Here is a 12,383-nt window from a genome sequence, read left to right as displayed (position 1 = left end):
CTTAAAATAAAACACTTTTGAGCTTTACAGCTCCGTTTTATATATATCGCTGTGCTTAAACTAAAACACTTTTTCACTCAGAATCATCTAAGTCATAACTATCACATGAATACTCAGAATCATACTCAGAGTCATCAATAAAGCTACTCTCATAACTATCATTTGAGCACAAACTATTAGTATCATAACTATCATCTGTGTTCAATGAAATACTATCATCACCATCGTCCGAGTTCAATGAAATACTATCATCACTATCGTCCGAGTTCAATGAAATAGTAAAATCTTCACTGCTGTAATGACTCATATTTAATTAGCAGAAAAAACCTTTCCATCTATACCAATATACTTTCTTTCATTAACGGATTCAATCTCTACATTTTTAATATCAAAAGTTATCTTTAAATAATCTCTAACTATCATAGAACGAAATGACATTTCACCAGAAATATTAACATCATTCATTTTACTTAGATCTACACCCTTTGGATTATTAAAGAAAATACAAATGTCTCCTCTAGAATTATTAATGGTCTTATCATTCTTTTTCAAAGTATCGTGGTCAATCACTTTTTCAAGCTTTGAATAAATTGCCAGGAGTAGAGGAGAAACTTTTGTTAGATTTACTTTAATGGATGTCTTTCCAGGTATAGTTAGAGCTCTTCCTTTAAATGAAATAGAGGGGCTCATGTTATTTTCCATAACTGGTTTTACCCAAAAATGTCCATATTTATCTTTGTTCAATTTAACATCTTTGACATATTTTTCTATATCTTCCACCGAAGTAGAGATTGATTGAAATTTGTCTTTTGTGCTTTGAAACATTGTATTTATTAATGAATAAACTTGCGTTTAGTTTAAGTAAAAATTTACTATATAAATATGATAAGTTCTGAAGGATATTTAGAATTTCCAGACTCTCCATATGATAAATTAGAGAATTGTCCAGCTTGTGATAGAATAGGGCTTAATAATGAGGGTTCATATAAACAATGTTTATTCTGTGATTATATTCTAATTAATGATAATAAGAAATATAAAAAAACATATAACTCTTTTAAATTAGAACCAAAAATGAATTACTTTACAAGATTAATAAGAGAGATGAATGTTAAGCATTATGGTGATAATACACCATTTCTTACAAGGAAAGAGACTCTTTGTATTGAGGAAATGTATAAGGGTTTAATGATATTTATTATTCAAAATAATTTTAATGGAAATGTTAATACAAGATACTATATAAATAAAATAATGAATTATTTTGAAATTAAACCCGAACTCAGGATAAAATATAGAGTTTCTAAAATAGCTCAAAAAAAGTTAGATGACTTGTTTTCCAAATATATAAATGAATGATTTTTTACCCGTTTGGGAAAATAAGATAAAGTTTAATAACCATAAAAACATTCCAAATTCATTGAGATGTCTAATAGTTGGTTCAAGCGGATGTGGGAAAACCTGTTTACTTTTAAAGATGCTCCTTGGTCCTAATTTTTTAGATTATGATAATTTAATAATTTTTACAAAGTCAAGTTTTCAACCCGAGTATCAACTACTCTCACAGGGTTTTAATGCAGGTCTTAAAAAGGAAGACATTATCGGTTTATTTAAACTTCAAAACAAACTGAATGATTATAATATTGAAGATATAATACAATTATTTTGTGATACACAGAAATCAAAATCGAAACCCATAACTTGTATTCTCAGTGATAATACGGATGATATACCTTCACCTCAAGATTTAGATAAATCAAAAAAGAACCTCGTCATCTTTGATGATTGTGTTAATGAGAGAAACCAAACAGTAATGGATAGCTACTATACAAGAGGGAGACATTCTTCTTGTAATTGTATATATCTTAGTCAATCATATTTTCAACTCCCTCGACGCTCAATAAGAAACAATGCCAATACTTTTATTTTATTTAAGTTAAATTCAATAGATGTAAATAATTTTTGGAGAGATAATTGCTCTACGTTATGTAGTAAAAAAGAATTTGAAAATTATATGAAACACACGATTGGAAAATATAAATATATTGTTGTGAAACAAGATGAGATACTAAATGATATTTTTCAATAAATAAATACAGAAAATGAATACCGAAGAAAGAGAAAGAAAGTTTAAGGAACATCAACAATTAGTTTCAAAAGTTGTTAAACAACAGGAAGAGATAAAGAAGAAACGGAGACAGAAACTAACTGGTGAAGAAGCCTTTGAAAGAAAACAAGAGAAATTCTTTAAACCACTTTTGAAAACTCAACACTCACCTACAGTTCCCACGGTAGAATTTACTCCGAAAAAACTTCAAATGCTCAAAGATTTTAGTCAGATAACAAAACAAGAACTTGGTGAATTAGAATATGATGACGAGGGATTATTTCGGAAACTTGAGCAGGTAAATCAACCCCCTAATTATGTTGTGGAAGCTCTTCAAAACAATGAATATTCGGCGGGTTCAAAAACCAGAGCAGGTCTCATTCCAACAGAAGAACCAGCAGTGTTTCATCTTGTGGAAGAAAAGGTATTGATATTTAATGATGAATTGATGTTCTTGAGTTCTACTCAACCAAATGTTAAATTAACTCCAAGATTAATGTTTCTTCTAACAAACCCCGGATTCAGCGGTTCAAAATATTTTGAGGAACCACTTGATATGGAAAGAGAGGAAGATAGGGTATATATTGAGTTGTTAAATGCACTTGATTATGGAGTTTCTGTTGCTGGTAAAAGTAAGAAGAATGAGAAGGAGAAACATATTATTGATGCTTTAAGTAAACTTGGTTCAGGTGTTAGTTTTCTTCCAAATGACCCATCACAATTAGTTAATAGGCTATTATTGTTGTTAGGTAGTAAGAAGGCTGGAAACAACAATTGTTTTAATGAATCCTCAGCCATTTTAGATCAGTTGATGAATATGAAAATAATTAATAAATGTCAATACAAAGATATTTTATTAGATATTAAATAAGATGAGAAGCACAATTCTTAGTTTTAATTTCACAACGAGCGATTACACAGCTTCATTCCCTTACCCACTACAACTTGACCCCCTTACCTCATATGAGGCATCTTTATTGTCGATGGAAACTTATAATACCTTGTTTAATATCACAGAGAAAAACAGCAAGTTTAGTTATAATCCAGGAAGTGGATATAAAACTATAACTGTTTCACCTGGAGCTTACGAGATTTCTCAAATATCTTCAGAAGTCTCTCGCCTTATGAAAGAAAAAGGTGATGAACCAAAAAATATTGTAATAGATATTCAAAAACACACTTCAAAATCAACTATTAAACTTAAAAATAATTATAAAGTTGATTTCACGATTGAAAATTCGTTTAGAGAGCTATTGGGTTTCTCTTCAAAAAAGATTGAAAATAACGGGACGTTTTACAGTGATAATGTTATCCAAATATCCTCCGGTATAAATTCAGTATTAATTCATTGTGATTTGATTGATGGTGCTTATAACGATGGAATAAGAACAAATACAATATTTTCATTCAGTGCATACTCAACCCCGATTGGTTATAAATTTAATATGGAACCAAAAAATCTTGTCTATTTACCTGTGTCAGGAAAAACCATATACAGAGTAAATTTTAGGATAACCGACCAAGATAATCGTATGATATCCTTTAATGATGAAATTATATCCATCAGAATTCACCTACGTGAAGTTTTTCAATAAATAAATAATGGTTATTGTGAGAAAACACGAGTTGGGAAAATATAAAATAATTACAGGGGAGGGCATGTTCCTTTCACCAGACTATACAAGGTATGTGGGTAGAGGATACTATAAACCTAAGAGACAACGAGGTGTAGGTCATCAATTTCGAAATAAAGGAGATGGGATAATTGATACTCTAATGGGTATTGGTTCAACCATCCTTAAACATAAAGACCTAATTGGTTCAACTGCTTCTGCCGTGGGCTCCGTTGCGGGTGCTATAAAGAGTATAAAAGATGCTCAAAAGGAGTCTCATAAATTACAAGCAATCAAAGAAATAAAAAAAGGTAAAACTCAACTATCTTCACAAGAACGACAAAAAATCATTAAAATACTTGGGTCAGGGTTTCAACAATTTTAATGCTATATAAATACAAGTATGGAAGCGATTGATAGTATCTATGATTTGGATGATACGATTATCATTTCAAACTCCACTAAAAAGGAAGACTATTTTAAGGTAAATGCTATAACAGGAACAGACTGGAATTCAAACGGAACAAAAAGTTTTGAAATAAATAATCAACAAACTTACTTGAATATAGCTGATAGTTTCTTGCTGTGTAAATTTAAATTCACTAAGGCTGCGAATAATACTAATGCTACACTCGTAAATGATTTCTTCTGGAAAATGTTTGACAGTGTCCGCCTGTATATTGGAACACAAGAGGTTGAAGCGGTTGATTATGTCTCTGCTACATCTGAAATGATGAAATTTACACTATATTCGTTTAGTGATAGAATGGGTAAGGGAGCTGTTGAAGGTTTTATTCCTGATATGTCAACGGGTACAAACGCAGACCCTGGTTATAGTCAAAGGAAGTCAATGTATAATGATGAAACAAAAGCAGTGAATAGTTTTACCGTAGCAGTACCTCTTAAAGGTATATTTGGATTTTGCGATTATGATAAAGTTTTGTATGGTCTTAAAATTAGATTTCAACTACAAAGGAATGATAATGTAAATAGGTTGCTTTTTGGGGATGAAAATGCTTTTGGAGACAACAATAAATTTGTTATTAATGATTTGTGTTGGTATATCAGTGAATATACTCCTAATCTTAAAACGGAAGAGATGTTAAATAGAAGACTTAACTCAAAGAAACCGCTAAATGTATCATACCTTAAAAGAAGATGTCAACACGTTAAACTGGAACACACTACCTACACTTGGAATTTGGGTGTTCTTCAAGGAAAGCCACGATACCTCTGGCTCATTTTTAAAAAACCAGATGGAGAGGACGGTACTAATAAGAATAATGCGCTGAGTGATAATGCTAAGGTGAAACAACTTCGGGTTTCTCTTGATGGCACATTTTATCCGCGAGATAGATTGGAAATTGATTGGGAAAAAAATGATTATGCGGAAGCCTACAAGTCCTACCAAAAGGTGTGTGAAAGTAATGGTAATAATGATCCTATTTTGGATATGGTTGCGTTTCAAAAACTTTATACAATCTACACAATTGACCTGAGTTCTCAAAAGGAAACTATAAAGTCTAATCGAGTGGATACTTCTCTATACATTGAAAGAGGGGAGAGTGAAGAGGTTAATGCATATTGTTTGCTTTTGGAGGAAACAGAATTACAGATTAATACAGATAATGGTGTTATGATTAATATCACATAGGTTTTTTCTCATAAATAAATGGTTGGGGTATATGTTAATCAAATCAATCTTAATAAATTAACATCTTGTATTCAAAATCAAAAGCCTTGTATTATTAATGTTAATACAATTCAAAGAAAAGGAGCTGTAAGAATTGATGTTTTACTCACACACACACAAGTAAAAACACTAAATGATGTTGGATCACTTAAAATTAAAATGACGAAACCTATGTTAAAGAAATATTCAATAGATGAGTCAAGAGGAGGATTTCTCCCGTTTCTAATTCCTTTATTTGCTGGTTTAAGTGCGGCGGGAGCATTGACTGGTGGTATTTCAGCAGCGGTAAAAACTGCTAACGAAAGGAAGGCACAACTAAAAACTCAAAAAGAATTGGAAAGACATAACAAGGAGTTGGAGAAACAAATTAGTGGAAGTGGTGTAATTGTAGATTTTGCTCAAAAACTTGAAAGTCTACCTGATAAAGCTAGATTGTTGGTTGGAGATATGCTTTCCTCTATCGCTCAAGCGGGTGTTAAACTAACTAAACGGGGTAATGGATTGTATCTTTCTCATAAATAAATGGATAAATGGTTTAAACAATTTGGAAAGAATACAACGTCAAATATAGAACTAGCTAAGTATTGTAAAACACTAAAAATTGATAATGTGGTTATTTGTATGAGAGATGAATTAATACATATAAATAAGAATACAAAGAATATTATTATGAATTTAGACACACAGAATGGTTCTCATTGGGTTTGTATTCATAATAGTCAGGATAAATATTATTTTGATAGTTATGGTATGCCACCACCTGTTGAAGTAATACAATTCTTACAGAATGGTGTTTATCAAACATTCCAAGTTCAAGAAATTAATTCTAAATGTTGTGGCCAATTATGTTTATATGTATTATTTCAACTCAACAATAATGAAAATTTTTATGATATCATTTTTAATCTAATATAAATGACTTATGTTGGAAAAGATGGTTCTATCTTTGGAAAATCCTCTCAGGATATTGATTTATCAAATTATTATACAAAGGCACAGGCTGAACGACAAAAATATAGTGTAAGTAAAAATATTAATATGAAGAATACTTATAAATTAATCAATTATCCAAACCCTACAGATGCGAATGACTTAATTAGATTAAGTGATTTATCACAATATATATTTTTAAAGAAAACAGCACGTTTTGTGAAAGAAGTAAAATTTACAACCACAACACCTGGTTATACTGACCATACACCTTTCCTCATTGAATTTAACTACCTGCTTACAATTGAATTTTATAAAGAAGGACATTTAGTTAATATGCGAATTAATAAATGGGGGTATGATATGCCTGATTTAGGGTATAATTGGTCTTTTTCAATAAACATAGAAGACCTACATGATTTAAATCAGTCTCGTAAAGAAGAATATTATCCACTTGGTGAGGATAAGGATTTATGTGGAAGTACAATTAGTAAACAACAAATACGTGATTTTAAGAAAAGAAAAATATATGATAGTATAGCGATGGTTCGCATGACAAAGAAGGAAGGTAATGAGATAAGGATAGAAAGCCGAGGAATACAAACCGATTTGGTAGTGGGAAGATGGGGTGGTATTACCTGTCATAATATTAATCTCACATATATTTCTGATACATAAATGGCAGGAAGAAGACTACAAGAGAATTATAATTTTTGTATTCAAGGATACCTACAAGAAAAGGGTGCTCGGTATTACATACCTTATGATTTGGAGCATATACATGGGAATTTTGTCATAAAAAACTGGCCTTATACTGATATTGTTAAACCCACAAATAGAGACTTGTTTAAAATATTAAATAAAAATGAACTTCTCAAAGTTATGAAATATAAAACTCTTTTAGAAATCGTCAACAAATCTTATTGGTATCCTATTATGAGAAAAATAATTATAGATACAAGAATATCTCAAAATCCAGATGAGTATATGTATAATATTCTTTGGGGTTCAAACTCAAGGGTAGCAAGGGATGAGGAAGGAGTTGAAGAAGAGAAGGAGGAAAGAGAGAAAAAGGAGAAGGAGGAAAGGGAGAGGGAGGAGAAGGAGGAGAGGGAGAAAAAGGAGGAGAAGGAGGAGAGGGAGAAAAAGGAGAAGGAGGAAAGGGAGAAAAGGGAGAAGGAGGAAAGGGAGAAAAGGGAGAAAAAGGAGAAGGAGGAGAGGGAGAAAATGGAGGAGGAGGAGAGGGAGATGGAAATCAGTGAGATTCATAAAAGATTGAGTGTATTAAAGCAAATAAATCAATCTCAACGCACCGAAGAGGAAATTAAAGAATTAACAACTCTTATGAAGATAATAGTTTCAAAAATAAGAACGTCAATGTCTTCAATTTCAGGGAGGAGATTTAAACGAGAAAGTGGTGAAGAAGAAGAAGAAGAAGAAGGAAAAGATTATGTGATTGATGATGTTGGTGTCATTGACTTTAGTTAGTATTTATTTGTAAATAAATGGAGGAGAGAGTGAAAGCATTCCTTAGGATTCTTTATGTTTTAAAAATAAAGATTGAAATGTATATGTTGAAAACCAAAAAGGTTTTGATACTCTGTCGGAATTTTTCTGATAAATAAATATGAGTTATTGTCTCAAATGTAAAAAGAAAACTAAATCTAAAAATATCTCTTATGTTAAAGCTAAAAATAATAGAGTTTATCAAAAAGGAATATGTCAAGTATGTGGCTCTAAAAAGTGCCAATTCATCTCTCCTAAAAGAGGAGGAGACATACAAAAGTTTCTGTCAGGAAGTAAATTTACAACAACTGGAATTCCAGGGGAATTACACCTTCCAGGGTATTCTTTCTGTGGTCCAGGAACAAACTTGGATAAAAGATTAGATGAGGCTGACAATCCTAAACCTTGGTCTAAACCTACAAATAGGGTTGACGAAGTGTGTATGAAGCATGATATTGCTTATGGGAAAACCACTACGTTGACTGAAAAACATAAAGCCGACAGCGAAATGTTGTATAATTTGTCTTTGATACAAAATCCAACGTTGAGAGAGAAAGTTGATAGGTTTATTGTGAGAAATTTGATAAATGCTAAATTGAAACTTGGTCTTGGTTATTCCTCAAAAAACTATTAGGCTCTAATGATGTCATCAAGACTGAGGAGCTTTTGGCTGAAGAATTACACAAACCTATAATTACAAAGTTTAAAAGAAGGAAGGTTTATTCTAAATACACCGACCACATATGGTCCGCTGATTTAATTGAATTGAATAATGACAGGGGATACAGGTATGCTTTAACCGTTATTGATTTGAGGAGTAGATTTGCCTGGGTTGTCCCTTTAAAAAATAAAAGGGGTGATACTTTAATGTTAGCCTTTAAGCTAATATTTGATCGGGATAAAAGGAAACCAAAGAAGTTATGGACTGATGAGGGAACAGAGTTCTATAACAAAATATTCATGAAATTTCTTAAGGGGAAGGGTATTAAATTATACAGCACCTTTAATGAAGGAAAGGCAGTTGTTATTGCGCGTTTTAATCGTACTTTGAAAGAGAAATTATATAAAAAATTCACAGAACTCGGTTCTCAAAAATGGGTGTATTTAATTCAGGATATTGTAGATGATTACAACAATACAGTTCATTCATCAACAAAATCAAAACCATCAGAAACATTTACAAAATTAGAATATGAAAAGGAGATTAATTTGAGAAAGCCCAAGTTCAAAGTTGGTGATATGGTAAGGATATACAAATGGAAAAGCCATTTTGAGAAAGGTTATACACAAAAATGGACTCGTGAATTATTTAAAATCGTTGATGTAATGGCTACAAACCCTTGGACTTACAAATTAAATGATTTAAATGGAGAAGAAATCTTGGGTTCATTTTACTCGCAAGAATTACAAAAAACACAAGTAAGCAGATAATACCCTTGAAAATAATAAATAAATAAAAAAAATGTAATGGGGATACGTTTTTAAATCTGTGAACCACAAACACAGAATCCCTCAACTTTTCAGTTGGGGCTTAACTTTTGTTTGTGTGTACAATGGGGATACGTTTTTAAACCTGTGAACCCCAAACACAGAATCCCTCAACTTTTCAGTTGGGGCTTAACTTTTGTGTGTGTATAATGGGGATACGTTTTTAAACCTGTGAACCCCAAACACAGAATCCCTCAACTTTTCAGTTGGGGCTTAACTTTTGTATGTGTATAATGGGGATACGTTTTTAAATCTGTGAACCCCAAACACAGAATCCCTCAACTTTTCAGTTGGGGCTTAACTTTTGTGTGTGTGTATGTGTGAGTGAGTCATAATAATATACAAACCCTAACCCAACCCCATCCCTAACCCAAACCCATCCCTAACCCAACCCATCCCTAACCCAACCCCATCCCTAACCCAACCCCATCCCCAACCCAACCCCATCCCTAACCCAACCCCATCCCTAACCCAACCCCATCCCTAACCCAACCCCATCCCCAACCCAACCCCATCCCTAACCCAACCCCATCCCTAACCCAACCCCATCCCTAACCCAACCCCATCCCTAACCCAACCCCAACCCTAACCCTCACATTCAAAATCCCAACCCTAACCCAACCCCATCCCTAACCCAATCCCAACCCTAACCCTCACATTCAAAATCCCAACCCTAACCCAACCCCATCCCTAACCCAACTCCATCCCTAACCCAACCTAATCCCTAACCCTCACATTCAAAATCCCACCCTAACCCTAACATAATCTTTTTTTTTCTTCTTTTTTAAAAATACGTATTTCTTTTTTTTTCTTCTTTTTTTAAATACGTATTTCATTTTTATTTTTTTTCCTCTTCCTCCAATTCTGTCTTTCAAGGCTTTCAAGTTTGAAGAAGTAGAAATGGGAAGAAAGAATTTTCCAGCATTTTCTTCCTCGAACTTTCTTGATATTGCTTAAATCAAGCGTCATTAAACAAAGAACATTGTTCATTGCTTTAGAATGCAAAGAGTCTCCAAGATGTACCCCACAGGTAGAGTCTCCAAAATAAAACCAACTTTCCAAGTTCCCAAGGTATAACCACAATCCTGTTGAGTCTCCAAGATAGGTATCACATTCCGAGTTATCAAAACAAAACCCCCATTCAGAGTCTCCAAAACGAAACCAGTTTTCAAAGTCTCCAAGGTAAAACTCTTTTCCTAATTTTATGAAATTTAGTGAGTCTCCAAGGTAGGCTCCACAGTTAGAACCATCTAGGCAGACCTCATAATTAGTTTTTCCCAAATTTAGTGAGTCTCCAAGGTAGGCTCCACAGTTAGAACCATCTAGGCAAACCTCATAATTTGTTTTTCCCAAATTTAGTGAGTCTCCAAGGTAGGCTCCACAGTTAGAACCATCTAGGCAGACCTCATAATTAGTTTTTCCCAAATTTAGTGAGTCTCCAAGGTAGGCTCCACAGTTAGAACCATCTAGGCAAACCTCATAATTTGTTTTTCCCAAATTTAGTGAGTCTCCAAGGTAGGCTCCACAGTTAGAACCATCTAGGCAGACCTCATAATTTGTTTTTCCCAAATTTAGTGAGTCTCCAAGGTAGGCTCCACAGTTAGAACCATCTAGGCAAACCTCATAATTTGTTTTTCCCAAATTTAGTGAGTCTCCAAGGTAGGCTCCACAGTTAGAACCATCTAGGCAGACCTCATAATTTGTTTTTCCCAAATTTAGTGAGTCTCCAAGGTAGGCTCCACAGTTAGAACCATCTAGGCAAACCTCATAATTTGTTTTTCCCAAATTTAGTGAGTCTCCAAGGTAGGCTCCACAGTTAGAACCATCTAGGCAAACCTCATAATTTGTTTTTCCCAAATTTAGTGAGTCTCCAAGGTAGGCTCCACAGTTAGAACCATCTAGGCAGACCTCATAATTTGTTTTTCCCAAATTTAGTGAGTCTCCAAGGTAGGCTCCACAGTTAGAACCATCTAGGCAGACCTCATAATTTGTTTTTCCCAAATTCAGTGAGTCTCCAAGGTAGGCTCCACAGTTAGAACCATCTAGGCAAACCTCATAATTTGTTTTTCCCATATTTAGTGAGTCTCCAAGGTAGGCTCCACAGTTAGAACCATCTAGGCAGACCTCATAATTTGTTTTTCCCAAATTTAGTGAGTCTCCAAGGTATAACTCTTTGGCTGGGTCATCAAGGTAGAACTCGTTCAGTGGGTTTTGTTTTGATAACTCACAATAAGTATCATCATGGTAGAACTCTTTTTCAGGATTTTGTGGATCTCCAAGGTATAACTCTTTGGCTGGGTCATCAAGGTAGAACTCGTTCTGTGGGTCTTGGTTGTTCAAAAGATCTTCAAACAAAAAAATAACTTTATCCCAAGTTGTGTTAAAAGTAGAATTTTCATTTCGTAGCTCAGATACAATTTCCTCCATCGACAAGAGGTTCGAGTCCAGTTCATCAATCTGAAGGTTGAGCGCTACACAGGTAGTAGGACTCCAAGGAATAGCAAAGTTATCCCATTCCATTTCGGCATAGGAGTCCATTCTCAAGTGAAGCAGAAAGCGTGTTTGAAAAAGCCTGTGTGGTCGGTGCCTTTTATAAGAAGGGCTGGGTGTGTGTCATTTCCTGTGGAAATTCCCTGGGCGTGTCTTAACTGGAAATGATGTGATGGAAATTCCCTGAAAATGATGTTATGTATTACCTGGAAATGATACAATGCTGAAGAGTTTATAAAGTGGGTGGGACTTAGCAAAAGTGGGCGGAGCTTAGCAAAAGCGGGCGGGGTATAGCAAAAAGTGGGCGTGGCTTAACAAAAAGTGGGCGGGGCTTAGTAAAAGGTGGGCGTGGCTTACCAAAAAGTGGGCGGGGTTTTTCCAAAAAGTGGACGGAGCTTAACAAAAGGTGGGCAGAGCCTACCAAAAAGTGTGTGGCACTGGAGGCGCTCAAATAAGAACATTGAGGGAGGTTTACCATTTTATCTTAGCTCAGTTAAAATATCTTAATAAAGAACCAAACTCAAACATATTTTTTGTTAATATATTAGATGGTGAA

Source organism: Myxine glutinosa, chromosome 3, assembly GCF_964187855.1.
Source record: "Myxine glutinosa chromosome 3, kmMyxGlut1.1, whole genome shotgun sequence".
NCBI classification, from domain to species: domain Eukaryota; kingdom Metazoa; phylum Chordata; class Myxini; order Myxiniformes; family Myxinidae; genus Myxine; species Myxine glutinosa.
The sequence above is the reverse complement of the archived record's forward strand: the minus strand, read 5'-3'. Positions refer to the sequence as shown.